Source organism: Mesoplodon mirus, assembly GCF_964341445.2.
Source record: "Mesoplodon mirus genome assembly, chromosome: 3".
Taxonomy (NCBI): domain Eukaryota; kingdom Metazoa; phylum Chordata; class Mammalia; order Artiodactyla; family Ziphiidae; genus Mesoplodon; species Mesoplodon mirus.
This window is the reverse complement of record NC_138978.1, coordinates 45,964,039-45,991,261: the sequence shown is the minus strand read 5'-3', so window position 1 is coordinate 45,991,261 and position 27,223 is coordinate 45,964,039. Positions and strand designations below refer to the sequence as shown.

The 27,223-nt window shown below is 38.2% G+C and overlaps 1 protein-coding gene across 1 annotated transcript in view; it reads right to left on the bottom strand.

Annotated features, from left to right (window-relative positions):
* Window positions 1–27,223, bottom strand: part of RNF11 (ring finger protein 11) — a 44,956-nt gene that overhangs the window by 3,805 nt on the left and 13,928 nt on the right. The window lies entirely within an intron of this gene.

Here is a 27,223-nt window from a genome sequence, read left to right as displayed (position 1 = left end):
CCTCAGTATCATTATTTACATTAGAATTGGCCACTGTAGATTCCTCTTATTTTCAAACTTTTTCTTTCCATACAGACAACAATCTTAACATTAATTTATTATTTATTTGGAAAGACTGGACATTATTGCAATAAACTTCTGTAAAATTTCTTTTAGGCTTTTGGATACATATTTATATATGATAATCCAGTGAGCCAAATGAGGCCACCTTCCTTCCAAATGGAATACACATCCAAGGACTCAACCAACCATGGATCATGTAGTACTGTAGTATGTATTTGTTGAAAAAAAAATCTGTGTATAAGTGGACCCGTGCAGTCCAAACCTGTGTTGTTCAAGGGTCAACTGTATTGCTTTTTTTTCCTACTCATATTTATGAGATAACTTTATTCACACTCTATACAGTCTTTCAACAGATACTTGAGTATCTATTATGTGCGAGGTGATGGGGAGTGAAGAGTAAACAAAATCAGGTTCCTAGATTGAATGCTACTTAGGTAAGATACTCAGAAAAAATCTCTCTGATGAGACATTTGGGAAGAGACCTCAATGAATACGAGGGAAACAGTGCATCTCTGACCTAATGATTTCATTGTGGCTAAAACCATTTTTGAGCCACCTAATATGGTGTTTCAGACAATATCTCTACTGCATAAACTGAACCATAACACTTTCAATCCATGTATGATGTTTCCATGGGAAAATTTATGTTAAATCACAACTACCTAATCACATTACATTAGAAAATGTTATTTTCATTCATCCTGTACGATCACTCATAATTTCTACAATTTAAGCACTCATTTACAATGACAGCCAATATTTGCAAGTATGAGATTATGTCTCCAGGAATAATTGATAAATTTGTGTTAAGCTTTAAAAAATAAATTCTGTGAAATAACCTCCATAAGCATTCAGAACTAGCATCAGTTGAAGCTGTTTTGAGCCAATGGCTTCTGGGGTTCAAAATAAAATAATTAAGAATGCACCCATAAGCTGTGACAAAGCGAGAGAGAGGCATGGACATATATACACTACCAAACGTAAGGTAGATAGATAGTGGGAAGCAGCCACATAGCACAGGGGAGATCAGCTCGGTGCTTGGTGACCGCCTGGAGGGGTGGGATAGGGAGGGTGGGAGGGAGGGAGACGCAAGAGGGAAGGGATATGGGAACAGATGTATATGTATAACTGATTCACTTTGTTATAAAGCAGAAACTAATTTAAAAAAAGAAAGAAAAAGGAATGCACCCATAATTAGAGACTTCATAAGGGCTCAAGTATAAATATCCTTTTCAAAGAGAAATTTTAGGGGAAAGTCTCAGATACATATAAAGTAGGCTCAAATACTGAAATATCTAATTCAAGGAAAAAGGCACTTCACTACAATGTCGCTTAAAGATACCATTATGTCCCTTTAAATTAGCCTTATTCTTATAAACCCCTTTTCTGACAGTAGTTATTATTGAGTTTCTTATCAAAGGCAGTTCAACTTAAGACTTTAAATATTTCTTTTCTCTGAGATTCAGAACAAATCTGTAATTAAAGATTTCAAAACACAGTAAATCCTTTATCAAATAATTAAGATTACATTCTCTGGTAAAATGTCAGTAGTTCAAAGTTTCATGTTTTGTGAATTTCCACATAAAATCATTAATGGTTACTTTCATACTTCTAGCTCATGATTTAGGAAATAATAACCAAGCATGTGAAGTGCTTATCAGAACTATATTCTTCATCCAAATATTTATTTAGTTCATATTACATGCAAAGAAGATTTATTATTAATATGGTTCTTGGATCCAGATAACCTTGGGTTAAAGTCACCTCTCTGCCACTTCACAGAGTGACCATGTTGACGTGATTTAACCTATCTGGGTTACCCTATCTTATATGGTTGCTATAGGACTTAAATGAGAAAGATGGTGAACCTTGGAATGGCAGGAACTCAATAAACAGTAGCTATTGTAACTATTAACACTGCATTCGAAGAGCTGTTTATTACTGCAGCCCAATTAGCTGTTTCCTATGTTTCATGCTTGTCCATCTTACTGGCTTTGTTCTTGCTATCCCCTCTAGTATCCCCTGCAGGTCCCTTGGTCCAAATTCTACCTCGTCTAGCAGCTTGTTGACCTAAAGCTTTCCCCAATCCTCCTCCCTACCACCCAATATTGACAGACTCTGCCTCTAGCCTCAGCTGAATTACATAGGTGTCTACCTATAAAAGAATTAAGACAATTATACAGAATACAGTAAAACTTTAACAAGTGCAGTCATCAAGTGAGAAGAGACTGTCAATAACTAGCTTTCAAAGAGGAAGTGAAGTACAAAACTGGCTGCATTTCAGGACTTCCCTGGTGGTGCAGTGGTTAAGAATCCGCCTGTCAATGCAGGGGACATGGGTTTGAGCCCTGGTCTGGGAAGATCCCACATGCTGCGGAGCAACTAAGCCCATGCGCCACAACTACTGAGCCTGTGCTCTAGAGCCTGAGAGCCACAACTACTGAGCCCGTGTGCCACAATTACTGAAGCCTGCGCACCTAGAGCCCATGTTCCACAACAAGAGAAGCCACTGCAATGAGAAGCCCATGCACTGCAACGAAGAGTAGCTCCTGCTCACTGCAACTAGATAGCCCGTGCGCAGCAACGAAGACCCAATGCAGCCAAAAATTAATTAATTAACTAATTAAAAACTGCATTTCTTTTTTTTTTTTTTGCAGTACGCAAGCCTCTCACTGTTGTGGCCTCTCCCGTTGCGGAGCACAGGCTCCAGACACGCAGGCTCAGCAGCCGTGGCTCACGGGCCCAGTCACTCCACAGCATGTGGGATCTTCCCGGACCGGGGCACGAACCCATGTCCCCTGCATCGGCAGGCGGACTCTCAACCACTGCACCACCAGGGAAGCCCAAAACTGCATTTCTTTAGCACAGTATGAAAACTTTCTTTCAGCCCTATATATCTACACCACTGTGACTACAGGCAATTTTTTGCTTTATAAAAAGTTATTTTTTTAACAAATATTTCCTTTTAAACAAGTCTGTATATATACAAAAATCTTCAGTTTGTAGGTCAAACTCAGAGAATCTTTTATGCACTAGAAAAATAACTTTGTTGACCAGGCTTTATAGTGCATATAAAAGTTACATGACCCTTCTGTTATTAAAGATCATAAAAATGGCTGTTGCACTTCTGGTTTAGAAATTCACCTCTTTAAGGTTTTATACCTAGGAGGCTAACTTTCGATGCAGAAAAGTTTCATAGTTCAGAGTCAAAAAGGCTGTTCCTGCTCTGGTACTTATCAGTCATAAGAACTTGACCAAGTTATTTACTTAACCTCTATTAGACTCAGTTTCTCTATGTGTAAAGTACCAGGACTACTGTAAGAATTAAAAGAGACTTGTAACTGGTGTCCCAGTACAGCATGAGACACACATACAAAAGCTCATTAAATAAATGTTAGCTAAATAAATGTTAGCTGCTACAATATTATTCTGTCTCTACTAGTATGTGACTATAGAAAAGCATTGCAACGTTTAAGAAATGGACTGAATTTTCAATTTTGTATGTCAATTATAACTCAATAAAGCTGAAAATGAAATAAAACAATTTTTTTTAAAAAAAGAAGAAATGGACTAGACTATGACAGAGGTAAGTAAAACTTGTCAAAAAAGAATCTTAGAAATTCACTTAAGAACAACTCTCTCATTTTATAGGCCCAGGCTTGGCCTACAGTCACAAAATTACTGACAATGTTGGAATTAGAATTCTGGTCTCCCTTTTAAGCTGGTAATTTCCACTACATCATGCTTGGTTGCTGGACAGGAAGGAGATTCTCCAAGTTAAATGATTTGGACCTTGTCCATTTATATTACATTGAAATGACATTTTAAGAAAGCCATCAAAATAAAGAATTTCTAATAAAGTTATAAAGATCTTTCACCTTCAATAAAGGTTTTATCATTTCAAAAACTTCTAAAATTTAAGAATTTCAAAGAACATCAAATCCATTTTGAAACTGCCCCATAAAATATATTCTATTGCTGAAAGAAAAACAGAATCCCACACCCCCACTCCTACCTGGGGTACCTTCTCAGAATCCTAGGAATCAATAGAATACCGTTTTTAAAACACTGCTATTTATGAATATGGAATTTTCAGTCTGAAAAATTAAATTATAAGATTTGAGTCTCTGATACTTCCTGCAGTGAGTAAGTTATTCTAACCCTCTGCTTTCTCTCCAACATCAAATGACTCTGGTTTGCAGACTTGAAGCTAACTACTATTGCCCCTGGCTTTGGTCCTATCTTTCTGGCTTGTCTCTGAATACAAGAAACTCTTCGGCCTCTGTTGTAACCCCCGCCAGGTCAGATTTCAACCCTTGAATTATGATTTCCAGTCTAGACTACCTTTCATTATTCTCAGTCCCAGACCAACTGACCAGTCTTGATGAGCTGCCATCCACATCAAGATATGACTCATAACGGAAGTCAGCGGAACAATTAGTACAAGACTGTGGGTAATGAGGTACTCCTTAATCCTTGAACATACATACTACAAACAAAAAGACCTATACTACAAACAAAAAGACTTTAACTGTCTCTAAGCATGTGCTTTTTAAGAGGCTAGATTTCTTTGGTCTTGTGGTTCACATATGGGAACAGGGAACACAGAAAGCAGAACAGAAAAGGAAAGCTCTACCTTACGAAGAAGCATATTAATAGACAGAAAAACAAAACCCCTATCTCTTATTCACATTATGGATGTATTTTCGTTAAATGAAAGAAACCCTCTAGATATTTTAAGTGATTCACCATTCTAATTTCAGTTTATATGCAACTTTTCAGAAACCCGCTATAGGGAAGAAAATGACTAAGAGCTCCTGATATTTTAAAGATAGCCTCACCCTTCTTACCACACACACCTAGTTTTAATTCCCATCATACTTATTAAAAATGACCTTAAGTATGAATTACTATTTAGTAACTAGAGATCCAATGGTAATTTCTAGGTGGCAAAATGTAAACTTGTTTCTCCTGTCAGCTAGAAGACACTGAATGGAAGATTGGACAGGGATATAAAATCAGCACTGTTGAAAAGATCTGGACTCTGGGGCAGTTCTCAACACTCCCTAACTGATGGCTCACTGTGCCTAAACGCTTTGTGTGAACAGTACGATTTGTGCTGAACACCTGCTTTCCCTCTGGGAGTCTAGAATTTTGTTATACGTTAGGCAGTGGCTCAGTACTTTGGGCTTCCCTGGTAGACAACACTTCAAACATGTTGGCACAATTCACTGCTGGAGAATTAAGCACATTCCGTGTGACTCCACTAGGAGAGAACTCTTAGAAGCCTATGCCTTTCCTATGGACCTATGCACCTTTTCCCTTTACCAATTTTGATTTGTGGTCTTTTGCAGTAATAAATCATAGCTATGATTACAATTATATGCTAAGAACTATGAATCCTCCAATGGAACTGAAGATCATTCTAGATAATGTTAAGAGTGATAGGGGGAATTCCCTGGTGGTCCAGTGGTTAGGGTTCTGCGCTTCCACTGCACAGGGCTCGGGTTTGGCACTTACCCGCCTCCCCCACCCAAAAAAAGAGTGATGGATAGTGCCTGCATTGACTCCTTTGTTTTCAAGCAATTTATTTGGTGATGTTCATTAGAAATGCTCCTTTGTGGACCCTGGCGGTCCAGTGGTTAAGACTCCGCACTTCCACTGCAGAAGGCATGGGTTTGATCCCTGGTCGGGGAACTAAGATCCTACATGCTGTGTGGTGAGGCCACAAAAAAAAAAAAAAAGAAAAAAAGAAATGCTCCTTTGTGAAATATGTGTGTTTTGACAATGGCAGTTACACAGTACTTCTGTTATTCCTTTTTTCAAAGCAAGTTTGAAGGAACTAATATTTTGAACATCTATTATTTAGCACAGAGAAAAACACCTTTGACATAGAAGGGTTATATGCTGAACTGTGTTCCCCAAAATTCTTATGCTGAAATTCTAATCCCCAGAACCTCATGATGTGATGATATTTGGAGTGTGTGACTGTTTTTGTCCTGGTCTCTTCTACTGCCCTATACTCTTCATCAAAACTATATCCATGTTGACAGCTAAAACTACCACCTAGATATAAATGATTCACAAATTTATATTCCAGTCTAGATCTCGCTTTTAAACTCCAGGCTCTACTTTGACAGTTCTAATTCGATGTCCAAAAATGAACTCCCCTCCAAAACCTGGTCCTCTTCCCTATCTCAGTAAATGACACAACCACCTTTCTAGTTCTGGAAGACAGAAACATCCTTGGTACCTCCCTTCCCTTTACCTTCCTATATTTAATACATCACCGGGTTCTAGTGAATTTATTTTCTATTGAAATGCTGATGGAATCTGTTCATTTCTTTCCATGTCTATTGCCAATACTCCAGTCTAAGTTCCCATTTCTTTCCTGGTGTACAACATTAGCTAGGAAAATCTCAATTTGTTCTCTACCCAGAAGTTACAGCAATCTTTCCAAAACAAATCCAACCCTATGCCCTCCTCAACATACTTTAAAACTCCTTCAATAGCTTCCCACTGCTCTTAGGATGAAGTCCAAAGTCCTTAATAAGACCTCCAAAGCCCTGCATAGTCTGGACACCTACCTACCTACCACTCACCCTCTCCTTCCTCATCTAACAACTCACTCACTGCTTTCTAGCCCCACTGGCCTTCTTTCAGATATTTAAAGAAGCATGATCTCTCTTATGTGAAGTCATAGCACCTGCTGTATTCTCTGCATGAAACACTCTCCTCCACCATCTCTCTGCTTAAATACCTCTTTTTTTCTTCCTTCTGAGCTCAGTTCAACTTCTATTTTTTCAGAAATCTTCCCTAACTAACCATTCTCCTCTATTATAGGCTCTTACACAACAAGTAACTTTCCTTCATAGCATCTGTCATATTTGTAATTTTATATTTAGTTATAGTAATTTAAATGTTGTCTTTCCCACCAGACTGTAAGATCAATGATAAGAATTGTGTCTGTTTTTGCTCCTCACTGAATGGATAGATGAATAAATGACCTACTAAAAATGTTATCTACTAATAGCTAAAAATAGTCACCCATTAACTTACTCCCGTGTTCCTTCTCATTTCAGTGTTTCTATACTTATTAAAGTTAGTATACATGCTATAACACTGGGATTACAGAGTTGTTTTTGCTTTGCTAAGTATATTCTTTAAGAATGACTGATAATAATAGTATCTCCACCAATCCCTCCAAAAAGTGAACACTAAATGATTTTGAAGACCTGTGGAAAATAACGTTTACAAATTAATCATTTACAATGTACAAGGGCACTTAGTACAAAATGAATGGGTTTATGAAAATCTAAATCACCAATGTAGTAAATTGCTAATTAATATAAATGCTGGCAACCTTCAAGGGTGGTTCAGTCGGCTGCCCTCACCTCTATCTCTATGTCTATGAATATGATTCATGAAGTATTTTGTCTCTGGGCTAAAAAGGTGATTGCGTGACTATTTTACTAATGTATTCCTTCACCACTAGACTATAAGCTTGATAAAGGTAGGGATTATGTCTGTTTTGCTCACCAATATATACTATTTACCTAGCACAGTATCTTTCACATAGTAGGGATTCAAGCATTACTGGATAACTGAATGATTTAAATCAAAGCACTCATGTTCCTGTAATCCATGTCATATATTCTTATCAGGATTTTGTAAACATGCTATGAAAATTTTGCTAAGGATTTGGATTATGCCACAATAAAACCAAAAAGGAAAACCTGATATAAATTACAACCAACATTCCTTCTCCAAGTGATAACCTGGTTTGTTGCCTGGTTTGTTGCCTCTCTGAAATTTCAACCTACCTTTCTATCCCACAGTAACTTCAATTTGTCCAAAATCAAACTAATTATCTCCTTCTACTTCTACAATCCTTCTCAAGCTCAGAATTTCTATGCCCACTATCTAGGTTAATAATAGAAAAGTATAGTGGAAGGAACACAGACATATCATAGAATTTCAGCCTCTGGCACTTATCAGGTATGTGACCATAGGCAAGTTACTTAATACCTCTAAGCCTAAGGTTCCTCAACAGAAAAATGAATAGAATACCTATCTTAGAAGAATGTTATAAGGAATAACTAAGAAAATGTACCAACCACGATAGGGGCTCAAATATCTGGGCCTTCCTATAATGACATCATTAATCATCCAAGGTACACATCTCTTCCCCCTTTCCCTTTATCCCCAGCATCTACTTAAATGCCTTATCTACCATTTTCTCAATGTTGATAGGAGACATACATGTACCTGCCCTGTGAGTTTAAATTTTGAGAAAGAGGGGATTCACAGTAAGAGAAGCAAATATATTTCAAGTAAATTTAAACATTTTTTTCCTCTTTAATGCTTTAATTCTCTACGTCTTCATGCAAAAAACAAAAAAACAAAAAAAAACCCCAAAGAGAATCCAAGCAAAAGCATTTGCCTTAAAGAAAGGGAAAAATTTAAATTAAAATGTGTTAGGAAAAGAAATGCAGCATCACGGAAAGGGGTAGAAGAGACAAGGAACAAAGGATTACAAAATGTGCTGAGGCAGAGCAAAGGGCAAAGACAGGGTCAGTCACACAAAAAAGCAAGGTTGACCTTCTGATGAGGAAAATCTCTGAAGCGTTCCAACTGTTTGTTAATAAATAATGTATCATCTATAAAATGATGAATGTTGTGAAAAATAAAATGGGCCCCAATCTCAGAACTTACAAGTCAAGAAAGAAACAGATCAAAGTGTGAACTTGTCTATCTGAAAGGCACTGCATTAAAAGTTGGACCCAGGTTAGGGAATATGATATAATTTCAGAAACTAAATAAAACAATGCAGTGGGGAAGTGCCTAAATAATGTGCTGAGGCTGGAAATAGTACAAGTCTGGTTTGTGGTGAAGGAAAAATAAAGTCACTGCCAAAGAATGCAGCTTGTCACCAAAAGCTGTATCCTTTCCTCCAGAAGAGTCAGCTCTTCTGATTTTCTCCTTACAGCCTTACAAACTGCTGCTGGCACCACCCCCTCCCCAGCTGCAGTTTCCTACTGGGAATGTTTTTTTCTGAATTTTGCCAGACTGAAACATAAGGCCATAAAATGGAGGATTTGGAATAAATGATCTCAATGCATATTCTAACTCTGATGTTCAATGAATCTTGACCAAAAACCCCCAAACCAACCAAACAAACAAAACCCCAAAGACTAGCATTAATGAAATTCCTGAACCATAAAGGATAACAATTATACATAGAGGGGGAAAAAGCCAGCATCCCATCAATGATACTGACAAATGATATGTTTTATTTAATGAGATCAAACCGAAGTGATCTGCATGGAAAAAGAGCATTGCTTCCAGGGAGGCGTTTTGGCATTTATTTGTTTGCTTATTTTTTAAAGAAATGAAAAAGTTGGCTTCTTTTATTCATTACATAAATATTCACTGAGCACTTGTCATACAGGGTTATATACAGTATCCTAATTGGTGGAGAGCTGGTAGGCATCATCACCACAGGCACTCAGCATTAGCAAGTCATAAATCCATCTAAAGGTCAAGACAACTGAAATCAAGGTCACATTTTGAGCCTAGGCACAAATTACAGTATTTCTTGAATACTCAACCATATTTCAGATGCTGCTTTAGGCAAAGGAGATACAGTGGTGACCAAAACAGATGAGGTCTGTCCTTACAAAGCCTAAATCCCCTACAGTAGGGGGATACAGAGATATAGCAAACAAGAGAAAATGATTACCTCACCCATGGCTCCTAGTATCCCTAAATTGCCCATGACCTGGCAACTCCTGGGACAGGCATACATTCCAGTGGACCCATAGGCTAGTCAACATTTGATGACTTGCAACCTCCTGACTGGTGAAGAGAGGATGAATCAACAGACTGTCTTCTCTGAGAATTAGAATTGGAAAACTGAATTAACTGACCTGAAAGATCATTGAGCAGCAAATACAAGGTGTGTAAACTGAGGTTTGAGGAAACTGTATTAAAGACAGATTAGAAATACTGAGTGAAGCAGACATTAGGAAAGCCCACAAATGAAAAATCCTGAAGCCTCTGGGTAAGAAAAATGGGAGAAAGCGGCTGCCTTGATTACTTGACAGCTGTCTGATTCTAATCCATGTGTATATCGTTAAAATAAAGCACGTTTCCTCTGAGTTAATTTTGTCTAAAATAAGAGTCTCCTAAGCATCACCACTATTTTCTTTACTGAATGAGACCTAAATTAGACCACCTTTTCCTTCTCATCAAGCAAACTGGTTTCCAGAGGGGAAATGGTACCCACTTACTAACAAAGAATTGCTTACCAGTGGGGCAGATCTCCAGGGTAGTTGTGGGCCTAGAGATATCCAATCTGACTTAGTGCTTGAGTTATTGTTGGAACCACTTCTTTGCTACAGCCAAAAAATACTGGAATTTTTCTCACTTAAGCATCCTATCTTTGAATTTTACCAGTTCAAAGAATAAGAATATACATTTCAATAACTATCTTTCATCCTTAAATGGAAGATTCAAATATATGACAACTTGAAAGCTAACAGTAATAAGCCCAAGAATTCTTTGCAAAACCAGAGTCAGAATATACACAGCCTTTATGGAGTTAAAAGACGAAAGCTTAAAAAGGTGTTAATTCCAAAAAGAATATGTTTGTCGCAGCCAAGCGTTGTCTTTGGAGCTCAGGAAGTCTGTTATTGCATTTACTGCACTAAGTTCTCTAACAGATACCTTCCCCCCTCTTTTTAAGGGTTATTTTTTGAAGGGCTAACATCATCAAAAAAAATTAATTCCCTCTGAAAACTGGTGAACTTCAGTTGCAAAAATTTGTTTTTTAATTTTTAAATTTTATTTTATTTTTGGCTGCACTGGGTCTTTGTTGCTATGTGTGGGTTTTCTCTAGCTGCGGCGAGCAAGGGCTACCCTTCGTTGTAGTGCGCGGGTCTCCCATTGTGGTGGCTTCTCTTGTTGTGGAGCATGGGCTCTAGGCGCACAGGCTTCAGTCGTTGTGGCTCGGGAGCTCTAGAGCGCAGGCTCAGTAGTTGTGGCGCACTGGCTTAGTTGCTCTGCAGCATGTGGGAACCTTCTGGCCCAGGGCTCGAACCTGTGTCCCCTGCATCGGCAGGCGGACTCTCAAACCACTGCGCCACCAGGGAAGCCCTGTTACTCCTTTTTAAAACTGGGATTTTTATCTTCACTGAGTTGTAAAGAGTTCTGTATATATCCTGAACATAAGTCCTTATCAGATAGATGATTTGCAAAAAATACTTTCTTGCATTCTATGCATTGTCTTTTCACTTTGCTGGTGTCCTTTGAAGCACAAGTGTTTAATTTCATGATATCCACCAAATTTATTTTTTGGTCAGCTGTGCTTTTTGTATCATATCTAAGAAGGCTTTACCTAATCCAAGGTCAAGAAGACATCTATATTTAAGAGTTTCATAGTTTTAGCTCTTACTAAAACTATAGTATAGGTAATATGAACCATTGAGTTTATTTTTGTATATGGTGAGAGGAAGGGGTCCAACCTCATTCTTTGTGAGTATGCAGGTGTCCCAGCACCAACTGCTGAAAATTGTTTTGAAAAGGCCTATATTTTAATGTGAGTTTTCCCAGAAGCCTAGTGAAATATTTCAGGGAGGAGGTTAAAGGAGTAAGGATTTTATAAGACTGCTTATTTTAAGCAAACGTGGTCCCTTCAGGAGGCATAAAAAAAAAATTACTCTGACCAAGTATGTTTTCTATGTCCTCTAGTCAAATCAGCTGCTGAAGCTTCTACATAGCTGGTTCTTATTTTCTAATGGACTATGCATTCAATACCGTATCCCTGGGACTTCCCTGGTGGTCCAGTGGGTAAGACTCCATGCTCCCAGTGCAGAGGACCTGGGTTCGATCCCTGGTCAGGGAACTAGATCCTGCATGCATGCCACAACTAAGAGTCCACATGCCACAACTAAAGATCCTGCATGCCACAACTAAGACCTTGCACAGACTAAATAAGTAAGTAAATAAATAAATAAATAAAATTTTAAAAAAGCATGATCCATAAAAAAATACTGCTCAACCAGTCTTAATGAAAATGAAAATTTAAGAAAAATACCATATCCTTAATACTTGCCTTCTAATTGTTCATGATGTTTCATGTAACATACCCTAACATAGAAAACGAAGAAAAATTATAATTGTCTTTACAGTGATCCTCTTTAAGACACAGACACCTCGGATCTCAACTTTGAGACTGTATTAAATAAATACTGAGATGCTGATACTTGTCCACTAGACTGCTCAGATTATGCTGAGTATCAGCACCTACAAGTCTTAAACTAGAAAATCAGGTTTAGTCTTTAGATTCTCCCTCAAGCTCAATTCCAGGGGTCAGGTCATCAGGAAATCTCTAACTAGTAAGCAGAATATGGAATACAGAGTGCTTAAGTCCTTTTGCTAATGAACCTCAAAAAAAAAAAAAAAAAGGCTTCCTAATACAAATGTAAGTAAAACGAAAGTTAAGATTACTAGAGAGATACTAATGTTCCCAAATGTAAAGTTGCCCTAAGCAAGGCTATCTACCCATCAGCCAGCTATTTACAACTTATTTTCAAACTGAAACTGTCAACACACTACTTTTTCATAAAAGCTCCCCTTGTACAATTTCTAGATGAGAAACACATCTCAACATCTCCTCTACCCCTACTACCATCAAGAATCAAGAAACTTATCCTGGAATATCAAGAAATAACCTGAATGTATAGAAGAGTAATATGGACTTAATAGATTTATAGATTTAATGGTTTTTTTAAAATTGGAGCTTTCAAAACTACAGTAACATGAGAAAATGCTTGTAAAATGACAGAGTAAAAACTAAAAGTATGCAAAAAATATTAGAGAGTAATATTATACATATTTTAAAATATTTGCATTTGGGATAAAAGTATAAAACTCAGTACCCTTTAGGTAGTTACCACCCATTCCTCCTTTTCCCCAGCCTGTTTCTATGGACTTACCTATTCTAGATATTTCATATAAATGGAATCACAGACTACATACATGACTTTTTTTTGGGTGTCTAGCTTCTTTCACTGAGCATTATATATCTGAGCTTCGTCCATGCTGTAGTATGTATTAAGTCCAATTTTAAGATACAGTGAACCAGTCATACATAATTCTTTTGAGTTTCTTGCATGTAGGGTACTATTAGCTAAACAATATTTGGTTTCAACAATGCAACTTGGAGTGCAAAGGTATACAAATCAGTGGAAATTAACTTTGTTTTTTATACTTAAAATTGTAAAACTACAAAGAAAAAGGATTGTTAAATTGCACAATATCTTTTTAAAGTATACAAACCACTTCTAGTTTAGAATTATGTAATGAAATCCAATGATACACACTGTGTACCATAAGTCAGGAAAACATGGCTCACTGTGGTGTTACAAAATAGCTGTGTGACCCTGTCACACCCATTCAGTCAAATATCCAAGAGTACAGGACATCAAATGTTCTTAAATTTTTGTTCTTTATATTAAATAGCTGGCACTGAGGGATCACTGTTTAATAGGAGACCTGGCAGCAGTAGACAAGATATAATGAAGAAGGCAATGAAAGAAAGTAAGAACAGAAGTTTGAGATGATAGACGAGAGGTTGTTAATTGAGATCTGGGCTTAAGGGGGGTACATAAACCCCTTGAAATTGCATGCAAAATTCTGTGCATCTTCCCAGGAAGAGGACTTATGGTTTTCAGCTTCCCAAAAATTAATAAATAATGAAAGGGTTAAGAGACACTTCTGTGAACTTGGATGGCTGCCACAGAACAGAAAAACCAGTTGAAGGAATATAAGGAAACATTTCAAACAAAGAGATAAAAGAAATCTTGGTTTTTGACACCTGAACACCCAGTCCTTCAAGAAGCCATCTCACAAAACTGTAACCAAAAGTTAGCTGTCTCACCTCAAGCCTCCTCTAGCACCTGTCACCCGTATGACTTTGTACTGTTTCATATTTGATCTTATACTTGGCCCATGGTACCTAACAGTGAGAGTGACCTCCCAGATCCACGAAAGTTAACTGAAAAAATTATAACCACTTTCAGGTGCCTTAAGTCAGTGCAAACAAATTTATAATTTAGACTTAATGCATTTTTCTATTTTACGTTAAAATTACACATTCTGTAACTAAAAAACAACAGTAGAAAACTGAAATTCTTTGGAAATTAGGCAGTAATGCCTTCTCATAGAGCTTCTGAACTCAAAACACAGTCTTTGTCCTAAAAAGGACTCCTTGCCCTTCACTTCAGATGGGCTAGATCTATCTAACCTTGAATGGAGGGTCCTAATTTGAGGCTACAAAAAAAGAGTCTTAATTCTTCACTATCAAAAGGTGACTTCTGAAAGTGACTTTTGACTGACAAACATGTAGTTTAAGGAGTTTTCCTGGTTAAAGTCTCCAACTTTGGTCTAGTGACTGACTCCCTTACCTCCATCTAGTTTATTGACCTGGCCAGATTTCCCTAGATGTGGTATTTTAATTCCTGCTTATTTGAGCAAGTGAGTCTCCACATATCAGCTCTTTAACCTGAATATTAAAGTTCAGTCTGCTGGCCCAAAAATGGACCACCTACCTCTCTGTATCCAGATCATTTGGACCACTTAACTTTTAGAGTCAAACATACAGTCCTGCTCACATGTGCACCTATCTCCAGTTAGTCTTTTCATCTTGTTAAAATAGAGGCACTAACAAAAGAATGGTAATGACCTAAATGTCCATCAAATAGGGAACTGATTAAATAAATAACAGTACACACAATGAATACTATGCAGCCCTAGAGAAGAATGAAGCTTTTTATGTACTGATAGGAAAACAGCTTCAAGGTACAGTGTGGGAAAAAAAGCAACATGCAGAATTGTTTTGTACTGCGGGCTACTTTTTGTTTAAAGGGGTCAAGGAGGACTACTTGTATTTGTTTGCACGTGTATAAAATCTCTTGAAGGATATACAAAAAACATTAACTTTAGTTGCCTATTGGATGTGGAACTGAGTGGCTACAGAACAAATAAGATGTCTCATCCATACTTTTCTAGAATTTAACCACATGAATATATTATTTAAAATCATTAAAAAATAAATTTAAAGATTGTTTTCTTTTGTGTAGGCCTCTGTTTGGATTCCATGTGCTTCCACCTTCTCAGAAACCTTATACTACAGATTTTTGCTGCTCTCCATATTCAACTTCTTTTCACTGCATCCTTCCCATCGGCTTATAAACATGTCTTTCTCATTAAAACAAACTAATCCACCGTCGATTCCACATCTAATTATTGCCCTATTCCTATACCCCTCCCCTGCTTCACAGCCGATCTTCTCCCAAAATAATCTGTTCTTGATGTTTCTATATCTTAATCTCCTGGAAAAATTTTTACCATACAATCCATTACTAAGTTCTGCTGTTTTTGTCTCTCAAATATCAATAGAATTCATCTATAACTCTTCATCTCTATTGCCAACACCCTAGCTAACAATATCTGCTAATGCAGTGGCTTCCTAAATAGTATACATACTCTTTGTTCTCAGAGACCTTCTTTAAAAATACAAATCTAATTTAATTTACATAATACCCCCCTCCCAACCCCACCTAAAATCCTTCACTGGCTAGCTTTCCTCTGTTCTAGGATAAAGTCCAAAATCCTTAATAAAGATAAGAAATGTAAAGAACCTGGCACAAGCATCTTAATGACTATTCCCAGGGTACAAACATGTACCCACTTCTCTAAAATGCTCTTTTTAGAGAGGCAAGTTTGAATTCCTAAGGGATTTTGTTTGAAATGCCAGACATAAAAAATATTTTAAATGTATTTCATAATCTTATCCTTTTGGTACAATATCTTGGAGTCTTTCTCTGGACTGCAGGTCATGACCATTGTGGACTGTAAAATAAGTTTTAGAGGGTCAAAGCTAGGACTTTTCAGAAAATGAAATAGAATATACAGAATATATAATAGTAAGGGTCAATACTGTTTTATGAAACTTGTTTCCGTTTTTACAAACTGAAACATGGTATAAAATGTATTTTTTCTATTTTGAGTTGCCAAAAAAATATCTGAACCCATGGTCTAAGCAATTTGAGATTATGATACTACTGTTTTCCTACGATACAATGTTTTTCATCTATGACTAAGAAATTATACTTCAAGTTAACTTTCAATAGGTTTCAGAATTTCAGCCATTTTAAAATGGCTCTATTTCACACTATCTAATCTTAAATAAGGTCTGATAATTTACCTAACAGTGTTGCAACAGCAAAATTTAACTGAATACCTATACCACACACCTATCAGAACTCTGTGGTTCAAACCCCAAAGGCTTTGCGGTTTCTGGCAGCAGAGATATGAGCTCATTACCTGCAACTCAGAGACTGACTCTCAGGGATTCTTAACCTTCTTTGTGGCATGGAAACCTTTACCAATCCGATGAAAAGTCATAGATCCCTTCTCAGACAGTGCTTTTGAATGGATACATAAGATTACCAAGGAAATTAGTTACACTGAAATATAGTTCTATTCTTGACCCTATAAGGATCTGTGGACCTAAGGGTAAGTATTCATCAATCTAAAGATTACACTGAGTTTAAAATTTATATGTAAGAAGTCCTAGGTAACTAAAGCACATTTTAAGAAATACAAAGCATTTTTAGAAAAAATATCTAGGAACAAGAGAAAATTCTAGATAATGAAACACAGTGGGGGATGGGAGCTGTATGTGAAAAATGAAATACTGATAAGCTTACCCCAATATTAAGGAAGGTTTCTTCCCTTTCTCTATTTCTCTACTCTCATGTATATATGGACTTCCTGCTAAAATCAACTTTATTTACTTAAGCAAATTTCTGCAATGGAAACTCTTAAAAATAATTTTTTGAACCTTAAAAAAAAGTACAAGGTGCCCATATTTCCAAATCCCCAAACAGTTTATTCACAAATAAAAATGCTGCTCTACTCATAGGTACTACCTGGGCTCTCTTCTACTGGCAGCTGCTAGAAAATATTATGACAAGCCTAATTATCTGATTTTCCAATAGGCAGAATATTAGAAGAGTTACTATAAGGGGAGCTGCATGAACAGCAGATGAAGAACCATCAGACAGTGGGAAGACAATGAGAAAAAAAAAATTATAAAATGCTGGTACAAGAATTAAAAGCAGAAGGACTTCCCTGGTGGTGCAGTGGATAAGACTCCACGCTCCCAATGCAGGGGCCCCGGGTTTGATCCCTGGGCAGGGAACTAGATCCTACATGCATGCCTCAACTAAGAGTTCACATGACACAACTAAGGAGCTTGAGTGCCGCATCTAAGGAGCTGCTGAGCCACAACTAAGGAACCTGAGAGCCAAAACTAAGGATCCGGCAAGCCACAACTAAGACCTGGTGCAACCAATTAAAAAAAAAAAAAGAAGAAAAGAATTAAAAGCAGAATAGATTTCATTCAGTAACACAAATATTCCTACATAATAAGACTCTGGGGCACCATTCTATCACCTACAGAGAATAATAAACTAATCCTTCTAATGTGTTTTGAATCAGTAAAATGAGATGAAAATCTGCTCATAAGTCAGAATTTCAGTGATTTATGGGGGAAGGAGTGAGAATGAAAAGGGAGCATTGTGAAGTTTGAAAAGACCCAGCTGCGAATCAGTCTTAGAAAGACACTGTTACCAAAGACAGTGTTCTGGAATTAAAAAAAAGTTAAAAATGTAAAACATATTTTAGAAGGTTTCTATCCAAAACTTATCTATCCAAAATAAATTGTTTGAATTGGAAAATTTCACTTAAATCTAATTGCAGTTGTACTTTCTACAACTGGATCCACTCAGTTCTCCTGTGTGATTTCAATACCCCATCTTTTTAAGTCTTGTTTTTTAAGTCACCTTGCTCCTTCATTACCCTGAACAGAATACTTATCAGTACCTATGGCTTCAGGGCCCTCTTAAGCTTCAAATCTACTTCTATTACTTCTACGTTTAAAAAAACATCACAGGGTTTCCCTGGTGGCACAGTGAAGAATCCACCTGCCAATGCAGGGGACACAGGTTCAAGCCCTGGTCTGGGAAGATCCCACATGCTGCGGAGCAACTAAGCCCCGTGCGCCACAACTACAGAACCTGTGCTCTAGGGCTCGCGAGCCTCAACTACTGAGCCTGCATGCCACAACTACTGAAGCCTTGTGCCTAGAGCCCATGCTCTGCAACAAGAGAAGCCACTGCAAGAAGCCAGCACACCGCAACGAAGAGTAGCCCCTGCTCGACACAACTAAAGAAAGCCTGCGTGCAGCAATGAAGACCCAATGCAGCCAAAAAAAATTTTTTTTTAAATCACAGTAAAAGGCAAGAAACTAGGATACAAATGACTAGTGGAGATAATGCTAAATAAAACACATTCACACTATACTATAAATTAGCCTCAATCAGGAATTGGCGCCTTAATATCAATTAATGGCAAATGTACAATGTTTGATTTGAGAGAGAAAGGTTAGACAGGGAGCCCTGATCACCTAAGGGAGAAAAGAAAGGTGAAAGGGGAATCACCAATTGAGGATAGAAAGAGGACATTGGAACACCAAAAACACTTTGTTAACTTTAGCATTTTACTGAGTGACAGTGGTGTGTATTTTCAAATAACAAAATAGATGTTACGCACAGGGATGTTTCTGTCAATTTAGCAGAACACTGCTGTGCTATATGAAACTTACCTTTATATGATTTAAGAGATCTTTTTAGAAGACCCACTTTATTATAAAAGGAGTCTCATTACCTCAATTATCACGTATAAACCACTTCATTCCAATATTCCATTCTTCTGACAGATTCACTTTACTGGAAAAGGACTCCCAGGTCCCCATGACTGCCTTTGAGTCAAATCCAGTGTTACCATATCTATTTTTTTTTTTTTTTTTTGTGGTAAGCGGGCCTCTCACTGTTGTGGCCTATCCCGTTGCGGAGCACAGGCTCTGGACGCGCAGGCTCAGCGGCCATGGCTCACGGGCCCAGCTACTCCACAGCATGTGGGATCCTCCCAGACCGGGGCACGAACCCATGTCCCCTGCATTGGCAGGCGGACTCTCAACCACTGCGCCACCAGGGAAGCCCCACCATATCTATTTTGATTCTTCTACTATTCCTCTGCCACACTGTGCAATTACCTCTACCATCTAAAACTCAATTCTCATAGCTGACTAGCTCTACTGCTAAAACCTATTTCTTCATCTATAAGATGGGAATAACATTCACTTTCATATAATTATTATGAAAATTAAGAACTCCCAGTTTCTGATCTAGCATGTAAGCTTAGAAGTCACCACACCACCCTAACAAAAAAATCAACAACTCTTCTTAGATTGGTCAGAGATGTGGGGTCACAGAGCAAACTGCTGACCCCAAAACTTAAGAGATAGACAGATGGATACAGAAAATCACAACTTACCAGAGCAGAAACCTGTCAGCAGAACCAGTGCTGGGATAGGAACACCTGAACTGTAATTCTGCTGGGGACTGTATGATTACTAGGGGTTCAGTGTGAACAAGTCTGAGTTAAAAACTCCAGGGGGACCCCACAGTCAATTTGTAAGTTTTATTTCATGAGCTTTACCAGGTGTTCCCAGCGAGTATCAGAGAAAAATTCCCCTCATGCTCCCAAGAGGAGTGGGAAAGGAACCATTTTGATATATGCCAGAGCATTCTATTCTTCTTCACCTAAGGGGGTAGAGGCGGACACTGAGAAGCAATGGGAATTGCAAATTAAAACAAGCAAACAAAAACACCACTTACACCTATTAGAATGGTGAAAATTCAAAACACTTGACAGTATCAAATGCTGGCGAGGATGTGGATGGAGCAACAGGAGCTCTCCCTTACTGCTGGTGGGAATGCAAATGGCACAGCCACTTTGAAAGACAGTTTGGCGGTTTCTTACAAAACCAAACATACTCTTACCATATACAATCCAGCAATTATGCTCCTTGGTATTTACCTAAAGGAGTTGAAAACTTATATCCACCCAAAAACCTGCACATGGATGTTAATAGCAGCTTCAATCATAATTCCCAAAACTTGGAAGCAACCAAGATATGCTTTAGTAGGTAAATGGATAAACTTGTGGTGCATCAAGACAATGGAATACTATTCAGTGCTAAAAAGAAATGAGCTATTAAGCCATGGATAAACGTGGAATAAACTTCATTGCATGTTACTAAGTGAAAGAAGCCAATGTGAAAAGGCTACATGCTGTTTGATTCTAAATATATGACATTCTGGAAAAGAAAAACTATGGAGACAGTAAAAGATCAGTGGTTGCCAGGGGTTAGGAGGAAGGGATGAACATGTGGAGCACAGAGGATTTTTTAGGCAGGCAAAATATTCTGTATGATACTATACATAACGGAGAATCCATGTCATTGTACATTTGTCCAAACTCATAGAGTATACAACATCAAGAGTGAACCTTAATATAAACTATGGATTTTGGATAATAATGATATTTTAGTGTAGATTCATTTAAAAAAAATCAAATGTGGCCCTATCAAAATCCCAGCTGATTTATTTTCAGAAATTGACAATTGATCCTAAAATTCATATGGAATTATAAGGGACTAAGAATAGCCAAAATAATGTTGAATAATAAGAACAAAGTCTGAAGACTCACACCTCATGACTTCAAAACTTACTGCAAAACTAGTGTAGGACTAGCATTAAGAATAGACATGTAGGGCTTCCATGGTGGTACAGTGGTTGAGAGTCTGCCTGCTGATGCAGGGGACACGGGTTCCTGCCCCGGTCCAGGAAGATCCCACATGCCGCGGAGCGGCTGGGCCCGTGAGCCATGGCCACTGAGCCTGCGCATCTGGAGCCCGTGCTCCACAACGGGAGAGGCCACAACAGTGAGAGGCCCGCGTACTGCAAAAAAAAAAAAAAAGAATAGACATGTAGGGACTTCCCTGCTGCTGCAATGGTTTAAGAATTCACCTGCCAATGCAAGGGACACGGGTTCGATCCCTGCTCCGGGAAGATCCCACATGCAGCAGGGAAACTAAGCCCGTGTGCCACAGCTACTGAGCCTGTGCTCTAGAGCCCGTGAGTCACAGCTACTGAGCCTGTGTGCCACAACTACTGAAGCCCAGGTGCCTAGAGCCCGTGCTCCACAACAAGAGAAGCCACTGCAATGAGAAGCCCGTGCACTGCAACAAAGAGTAGCCCCCACTCACCGCAAATAGAGAAAGCCCGCACACAGCAACGAAGACCCAACGCAGACAAAAATAAACAAATAAAATTTAAATTAAAAAAAAAAAGAATAGGCATGTAGGGACTTCCCTGGTGGCGTGGTGGTTAGGAATCCGCCTGCCAATGCAGGGGACACGGGTTTGATCCCTGGTCCGGGAAGATCCCACGTGCCGCAAAGCAACTAAGCCCGTGTGCCACAACTACTGAGCCTGCACTCTATAGCCCGCACACCACAACTACTGAAGTCCACATGCCTATAGCCAGTGCTCCACAACAAGAAAAGCCAAGCGTAGACATGTAGATCAATGGAACATAACTGAAGAGTCCAGAAATAACCCCTTAACACTTAACGGACAATTAATGTGGGGCACAACAATGGGGAAATATTGAACAAATGGTGCTCTGACAGGATAGTCACATTCAAAATAATAAATTTGGGCCTTCCTTACACTACACACAAAAATTAACTCTTAAAAGAAAACACAGGAGTAAATCTTTGTGAATGTGGATTAGGCAAAATTTTCTTAGACACAACACCAAAAGCTCAAGTGACAAAAGAAAAAATAAATTGGATCCACCAGAATTAGCAATTTTTGTGCTCAAGTAACACCATCAAGAAAGTGAAAAGAGGGCTTCTCTGGTGGCCCAGTGGTTGAGAGTCCGCCTGCCAATGCAGGGGACACGGGTTTGAGCCCTGGTCCGGGGGGATCCCACATGCCGCGGAGCAACTAAGCCCGTGAGCCACAACTACTGAGCCCACGTGCCTAGAAGCCGTGCTAGGGAGAAGCCACTGCAATAAGAGGCCTGCGCATCGCAATGAAGAGCGGTCTCAGCTCGCGGTAACTAGAGAAAGCCCACGCACAGCAATGAAGACCCAACGCAGCCAAAAATAAATAAATAAATTAAAAAAAAAAAAGAAAGTGAAAAGACCATAGCAAAGGAAACCATAAACAAAACAAAAAGACAACCCACATAATGGAAGAAAATATTTGCAAAGAAAGTGACCAACAGGGATTAATCTCCAAAATATACGAACAGCTCATGCAGCTCAATATCAAAAAAAAAAGCAACCCAATCGAAAAATGGTTGGAATATCTAAATAGACATTTCTCCGAAGAAGATATACAGATGGCCAAAAAGCACATGAAAAGATGCTCAACAGGGCTTCCTTGGTGGCACAGTGGTTAAGAATCCGCCTGCCAATGCCAGGGACACAGGTTTGGGCCCTGGTCCAGGAAGATCCCACATGCCACAGAGCAACTAAGCCTGTGCACCACAACTACTGAGCCTGCGCTCTAGAGCCTGCAAGCCACAACTACTGAAGCCAGCACACGTAGAGGCCGTGTTCCGAAACAAGAGAAGCCACCGCAATGAGAAGCCCACACACCGCAATGAACACCGCGACTAGAGAAAGCCCACACACAACAAAGACCCAATGCAGCCAAAAATTAATTAATTTTAAAAAAAGATGCTCAACATCACTAATTATTAGAGAGATGAAAATCAAAACTACAATGAGGTATCACCTCACACCGGTCAGAATGGCCACCACCAAAAAATCTACAAACAATAAATGCTGGAGAGGGTGTGGAGAAAAGGGAATCCTCCTACACTGTTGGTGGGAATGTAAATTGGTATAGCCACTATGGAGAACAGTATGGTGGTTCCTTTTTTTTTTTTTTTTAACATCTTTATTGGAATATAATGGCTTTACAATGTTGTGTTAGTTTCTGCTGCATAACAAAGTGAATCAGCTATATGTATACATGTATCCCCATATGCCCTCCCTCTTGCATCTCCCTCCCACCCTCCCCATCAGACTCCTCTACCGAGCTGATCTCCCTGTGCAATGCAGCTGCTTCCCACTAGCTATCTATTTTACATCTGTTAGTGTATATATGTCAATGCTACTCTCTCACTTTGTCCCAGCTTACCCCTCCCCCTCCCCATGTCCTCAAGTCCATTCTCTACATCTGCGTCTTTATTCCTGTACTGCCCCTAGGTTTGTCAGAGCCAATTTTTTTTCTTTTAGATTCATTATGGCGGTTCCTTAAAAAACTAAAAATAGAGCTACCATAGGATAAGCAACCCCACTCCTGGGCATATATCCGGAGAAAACCATAACTGGAAAAGATACATGCACCTCCATGTTCACTGCAGCACTATATACAACTGCCAAGACATGGAAGCAACCTAGATGTCCATGAACAGAAGAATGGATAAAGAAAATGTAGTACATATATACAATGGAATATTACTCAGGCATAAAAAAGAATGAAATAATGCCATTTGCAACATGGATGGACCTAGAGATTGTCACACTGAGTGATGTAGGTCAGACAGAGAAAGACAAATATCATATGATAGCGTTTACACGTGGAAGCTAAAAAAATGTTACAAATGAACTTATTTACAAACAGAAATAGAGTCACAGATGTAAAAAACAAACTTATGGTTACCAGGGGGGAAAAGGGGGGAGGGATAAATTGGGCAACAGGGATTGACATATATACACTACTATATATAAAATAGATAACTAATAGGGACCTACTGTATAGCAAATGGAACTCTACTCAATACTCTGTAATGACCTATATGGAAAAAGAATTTTAAAAAGAGTGGATATATGTATATGTATAACTGATACACTTTGCTCTACAGCAGAAACTAACACAACATTGTAAATCAACTATACTCCCATAAAAATTAAACCACCACCCCCAAACTAGTCTATCTGTAGGAACAAGCAGGAGCAATCACTCACAAAGATCTAATAATGATATTTGAAGGGGTTTCTTTTGCAGAAATGATGGAAAAGTACAAATAAAACATGAAATTGAACAGGGTATGCTTGTTAGGGTCTCTAGAAGCAGAAAACAGCTTTATAGGGTATAATTACAAAATCTACTGGCTTTTTGTTTGCATTCACTTCCAAAGATTCTGACAACAGTCTTAAAACAGTCTCAGAGTAGATGACTATCGCTGTCTTTATTTGTCCAAAATTCTGAAATTCTCATCACCAAAACAGCTGTTAGTCTGCTCCCAGTAACATTATGTTCTTCTGAAAAATACCACTTCATACCCTTTCTCTGAGCGCTTTCAATGGAAGGATTATTCATGTCACATATGTTCTCTGTCTGTAATTAACTAAGAGGAAGGGACATAAAGATTTAAAGGAAGGTAAACTCATGGTTACCAAGGAGGAAGGGGGGAGGGGATAAATTAGGAGATTGGGATTGACAATAGATAACTAATAAGGACCTACTGTATAACACAGGGAACTCTACTCAACACTCTGTAATGACCTATATGGGAAAAGAATTTTAAGAAGAGTGGATATATGTATAACTGATTCACTTTGCTGTACAGCAGGAACTAACACAACATTGTTAATCAACTATACTCCAATAAAAATTAATTTTTAAAAAGTGAAAAGACAGTCCACAAAACAGGAGAAAACCTGCAAATCTCATATCTGACAAGGGATCAGAATATATAAAGAACTCTTACAACTCAATAAGGATCTGAATAGACATTTCTCCAAAGATGTACAAATGGCCAAGAAGCACGTGAAAAGATGCTCAACGTGAGCCTTTACGGAAATGCAATCAAAACCACAATGAGGACTTCCCTGGTGGCGCAGTGTTAAGAATCTGCCTGCCAATGCAGGGGATTCGAGCCCTGGTCTGGGAAGATCCCACATGCCACGGAGCAACTAAAGCCTGTGTGCCACAACTACTGAGCCCGTGCTCTAGAGCCTGCGAGCCACAACTACTGAAGCCCGCGTGCCTAGAGGCTGTGTTCTGCGACTAGAAGCCACCGCATCTAGCCACCGCATGAGAAGCCCATGCACTGCAATGAAGAGTAGCCCCTGCTAACCGCAACTAGAGAGAGCCTGAGCGCAGCAACGAAGACCCAACGCAACCAAAAATAAATAAACAAATAAGTTAATTAATTTAAAAAAACCCCAAAAACCACAATGAGATACCACTTCATAGGCACTAGAATGGCTATAATTAAAAAAAAAAAAAAGATAAGTTTTGGTGATGATGTGCAGAAATTGGAACCCTTGTGCACTGCTAGTGGGAATGTAAAACCATACTACAAGTGTTTTGGAGTTTGGCAGTCCCTCAAAAGGTTAAACATGGAATTATGTGACACAGCAATTCTATTAGGAAGTGTATAACCAAGAGATATGGAAACATATCTGTACAAAAACTTGCACACAAATGTTTATAAAAGCATTCATAAGAGCCAAAAAATGGAAGCCCAAATGTTCATCAACGAAGAATGGCTAAACAAAATGTGGTTGATCCACACAATGAAATACTTCACAATAAAAGAAATGAAGTCCTAATACATGCTACAACATAGATGAATCTTGAAAACAGTAAGAGACCATTAGTATGCATACTGGTATGCACTTCTCATTGGGGAAATGCAAATTAAAACCACAATGAAACACTTCTACACACTTATCAGAGTGTCTAAAATAAAAGACTGACAATACCAGGTGCTGGTAAGGATGTAGAGCAAACAGAACTCTCGTATATAGCTGACAGGAGTGTAAAGTGGTGAAACCACTTTGGCAACTTATTTTGAAATGCATCCAAAAATAGGATGGATTGATAAAGGGACTGGATATGTGTTAAAACAAACATAGCAAAATGTTAACTACAGTCTAAGTGGTAGGAATATGGGTATTCAAACAATTCTGTCAACTTCTCTGTTTTTGAAATTTCCATAATAAATTATTGTGGGAAAAACTAAATATATACCTGTTCCATTACCCAGCATTTCCACTCCTGAATATAAACCAAATAGATATTTACGTATATTTTAAAAAGTGTTCACAGCACATTCATACAGTCAAAAACTAACACAACCCAAATATGAATTAATAGTAAAATGGATTTTAAAAGTATATTTATACAACTGAATCCTCTACAGCAATGAAAAATAATATGAGCTACTGCCACAAATATGGAACATCATAACCGAATTTCACAAACAATGCTGAACAAATTAAGTTCAAAACTGGGCAAAACAAATAGAAGGTGGTAAGAGGTCAGAACAGTAGTTACCTTTGGGGAAGGGGTATTGACTGTTAGAGGAGATATGAGGGAGCCTTTTGGGGGGTTGGATATTGGCTATATCTTGATGGTGGTTATAATATGTAAAAGGTCACTGGACTATACAGTTAAGATGTTATTTATACTATTAAAGATATACTCTTTATTGTATATAAGCAATAAAAAGGTTTTACACACACACGCACATATTATACTTTAACTGTACAACATTATACAACTCCCTCTAAATTCATGCTCACCACCTATTGATTATTCTTCCAGCTCCAAGCTCCCCAACTCATAGTTTAATCAGGGCAGTTCTTTTGCTTTTATTATTTTTTACATTTATGTTCATCATTTGATGTCTTCAGAAGCTAAAGAGTTATTTTTTGATTCACTGCCCTATCATAAATTGATCCTCTAACTTAAAAAGTCTCAAGTTTAATACTTGATTATACTGTTTCACACTGAATAAATGCTTCATGTATATACATTAATCTTGTCTCCTTAAAGTAGTAGCTCCTTAAGGGTAAAGGACTCATTTCTCCTTTCACCTTGGTGCCCAACACATACCTGCTGACCGATAGAAGGAAAGAAGTATCAAGTGTCCTGGTTTTTATCCTTAAATCCTTGCTATTCAGTTTACAGTAAACTGCTTTTTTTGCCACATATGTAAGAATTAAAATTGTTATACAAAATTACATGTAATTTTAACTAAATGGATCAATTATAAAAGTCTCATTCTTCTTAAAGCCATTCAGCTTCATAAGAATTCATAAAGTTTTAATAAATTTAGGAACTAATATATCTGGAGGATTGCTTTCTTCATTC